At 30.7% G+C, this 3,422-nt stretch overlaps 1 long non-coding RNA gene across 1 annotated transcript; it reads left to right on the top strand.

Moving 5' to 3' along the window:
• Window positions 1-1,982: 1,982 nt before the first annotated feature.
• LOC121216065 (uncharacterized) lies at window positions 1,983-3,207 on the top strand. The gene is made up of 2 exons (XR_005912131.1): window positions 1,983-2,417; window positions 2,516-3,207. It is a non-coding gene; the product is annotated as an uncharacterized lncRNA (long non-coding RNA).
• The last annotated feature ends 215 nt before the right edge of the window (window positions 3,208-3,422 follow it).

Here is a 3,422-nt window from a genome sequence, read left to right as displayed (position 1 = left end):
TTAATTTTCTTCACCCATGTGTGTGTAGATATTAATTAGTGGTTTTTAATTGCAAAAAAAAAAAATTGGGCCTTGTGTGTGCAATTAATAGGAAGAAAAAAATAATGACGAGTGTATATGGGCATAGTTATTAAATCTGAATAAAAGATGAATTGTTAGGTTTCTCAGCTTTGATACATGGGTAGGGTGAATTGGCCGTTTCTCATACTTCACAAATACTAATTCAATGAATTAGTACATAAAAAAATGAATCCCTTCTTTAATTACAGTTAACTGAGTAATATCACATGGATGCTGAAAATGATTACATTAGCTGGCCAATTTTAGTCAAAAGGAAAATGTTATCTCCATGTTGGCAACTGTTATATTTCGTATTGTAGGTCCATTATTAATACCTGAAAACTTGAAATAGGAAATGCAACCTGCATTAAATTCATAATGTCAACCATCTTTTATAATATTCATTTTACGGTTGTTGTGATTATTCTTTTAAATAATTCTTCTTTTAAAAGTTAGATATACCTTAATTTTTTTTAGAAAAAATTAAGATTCAAATATTCAACTTATAGCCACAGAGAATTGAATTTTAATTTAGATATTATATTATTAATTCGAAAAACAATGGGTGCAGTCAAAGAATGGAGTGTAAGCGGAAGGGAAATGGCAGCAGGCCAAAAGGTGTTTCATCCTGGAAATTGGTTTTTACAAGAGTAAGAGACAAGGGAATTTTGGAAAAAAAATATTGGTGGTGTTGCCATTAATTATCTGATATTTGTGGAACTGGGATTAACTGCTCTATTTAATTTTATTTTTCATTAAATTCCTGGTTGTTTGATATTTATTTCTTAGGCGTCCTTTGTTTCGCTTTAAAAGTCTGGGTGTTTTTGCCATAAAAGTAAAACCCATTGCCTTTCTCTAACACTCCAAAAGCAAATGAATGAAGTTTTTCCCACTTTTTAATTACTCCGCCTTTGGTTCCAGATGTGACTCGAATTAGAATCACACTAGTCGCGTTTATTGTTTAGATTTTACCTTATTATTATAATTTTTGTTTTTAATTAAACAAATCAATTTCATTGATTAACGCCCTTACATAATTTGTTATATCATATTTTTAGCCCCATAACATCGTTTGTGAAAGTACAAAAATTTTGATAAAGAATAAATTTTATAACTTTATAAAAATTATTCATTCTATGTATTGTGCAAAAAAGGTCGCAACTTCTTCACAAAATATTGCAACTATGCAAAATGATTATGCGAATGAGGACATTGGAGGTTAGGGTCAGGGGTATGGAGTGAGCCTCCTAACTCGAATATAATGATCCATCTCTTTATTGTTCCTGCTTTCTCTTTTGATTTTCTCATTATTTAAATAAAATTTATTTAATTATTATATATATAATCTTTTAAAACATAATTTTTATATAGAATGTTTATTTTTTTTTGCCTTCAATTTTTAATATAATTACTTTTTAAAATATAAATTTTTATATAAAAGATTTTTTTTCACCCATACCGTTGTTCTGGAAAGAATTAAATTTAGTAACTCGCCATTTCTAAGAAAGTTTATAATTGAGTATCTAAATTTTGTTTTAGTTTCACAAATTGATTTCATTGATTAAAGATGTTTCATGAAATATTATTAAAATATGGCACACTCAAAGATATATAATAAATATATTTATAAAAAAATTAATATAAATAATAAGATTTTAATTCAACGGTAACATATAAATATTAAAAATTAAGGAGGTTTGAGTTTAAGTTATATTATTTATTTATGTTTTATTATTTTTACATATACAAGATATAAAATAAAAAATACTTTAAAAATAATATAATTTATTTTATTCATTACTTAATTAAGTTGGTGCTGAAATATTTTTCATTTAATAAAAAAATATTTTTAATATGAGTAGAGGTTAAAATATATGCATTCCCATGAGATATTATATCCTTAAGTTGAGTTGAGCTTACGAGCATCACTAAACTAAGATTTCAAGCAGGTAATATAATAAATTGTTAAATGATGTATTAATGATGTACAGTAACTTGGGTAGATTGCAATACTATTTACTGCTACTTTCCTCCTCCTGCCTACTTTTAAGCTTGTTTCTGAATTTTCCTCCAAACAGTAAAATATTTCCCAACCTAAATTTATCATCTTCTTCTACCAAATCTTCAAATTAATTTAATTCAATTCTCTCTCTCTAACCTACACATCTCCACCACTCCCCTCCATAATTTAATTAAAGCTTTTAAATAAAATCCATCTTCTCTCACTTCATTTCTCCTTTATATATTTTGGTCTTTCTTCTTCAAACCCCTCACCATCCATCCCCTTCTCTCACCCTGTTTTGTTGGTTCTTCCACAACAGAAGAGGACTTAATTTTCAGTCCATTGGCTCAAGAAGGTAACTCATAACATCCAAACATTTTTCAAAACCATTCAATAGTTGTTGAATTAACTCTTTTTTTTTTGTCGGTTATGTTACATGCATGTTTCATTCAGGTTAATTTTATATACGTGAACATCACAAAGATGAGTCGCAGAAACGGTCCCAAGCTTGAGTTGAAGCTCAACCTATCACCACCAAGGCTTAACCCAAGAGTGGAATCACCAAGCCGATCGGCTACCGTGTCACCGACATCGCCTCCAAGCTCATGCGTGTCATCAGAGATGGAGTATGACACTGGCAGTAGTAGTGAGGCAACAACGACATCCATGGTTCTTGTGGGGTGCCCAAGGTGCCTTATGTATGTTATGCTATCAGAGGATGACCCCAAATGCCCCAAATGCAAGAGCACTGTTTTGCTAGATTTCCTCAACGACACTGCCACCGCTGCCTCCACCAAGACAAGAAAGAGCAGCTAGACCACACTGCAGTCTCACCCCTGCCCTTTCCCTAATTTTAATGTTACAGCTCTCTTAGATAGTGCTATTTGCTCTCCACCTTTAGTTTTTGACCTTTTTCTTTATAAACTCCACTAATGATAGAAAAAAACAAGGTGGAGCACCAATAGCAGTGATCTTTTCCTTTTTTCTTTTTTTCTCTTTTCCGGAGAATCCTAAATCTAATCATAGAACATAGAATATTGGCGTTTATGGGTTTCTTCCTCTTTATCAGAAATCTATGTAAACTGGTTAAAGTGAAGTTGCAACTGCCAAAACTTTCTTATGATAATGAAAAATATAATATGATATAGATCGGGAAAATGTTGTGTGTGATACTTTCTTTAGTACATTTTGTTTCTACAAAAGAAAAAAAAAGAAGAAGAAAAGAAAATCAGAAAATGATGCCACATCAGCAGGTGATGGGGCAGTGACGCAATGCTGAGTTCGAGATTTATATAAAGAATATGATTCCTAAAGTGGGGTAAAAATGAAAAATCCCTTGATACAGAGCTTAGATTTTGTT

Source organism: Gossypium hirsutum, chromosome D04, assembly GCF_007990345.1.
Source record: "Gossypium hirsutum isolate 1008001.06 chromosome D04, Gossypium_hirsutum_v2.1, whole genome shotgun sequence".
In the NCBI taxonomy this organism is placed as follows: domain Eukaryota; kingdom Viridiplantae; phylum Streptophyta; class Magnoliopsida; order Malvales; family Malvaceae; genus Gossypium; species Gossypium hirsutum.
This window is presented reverse-complemented; position numbering and strand designations above follow the sequence as displayed.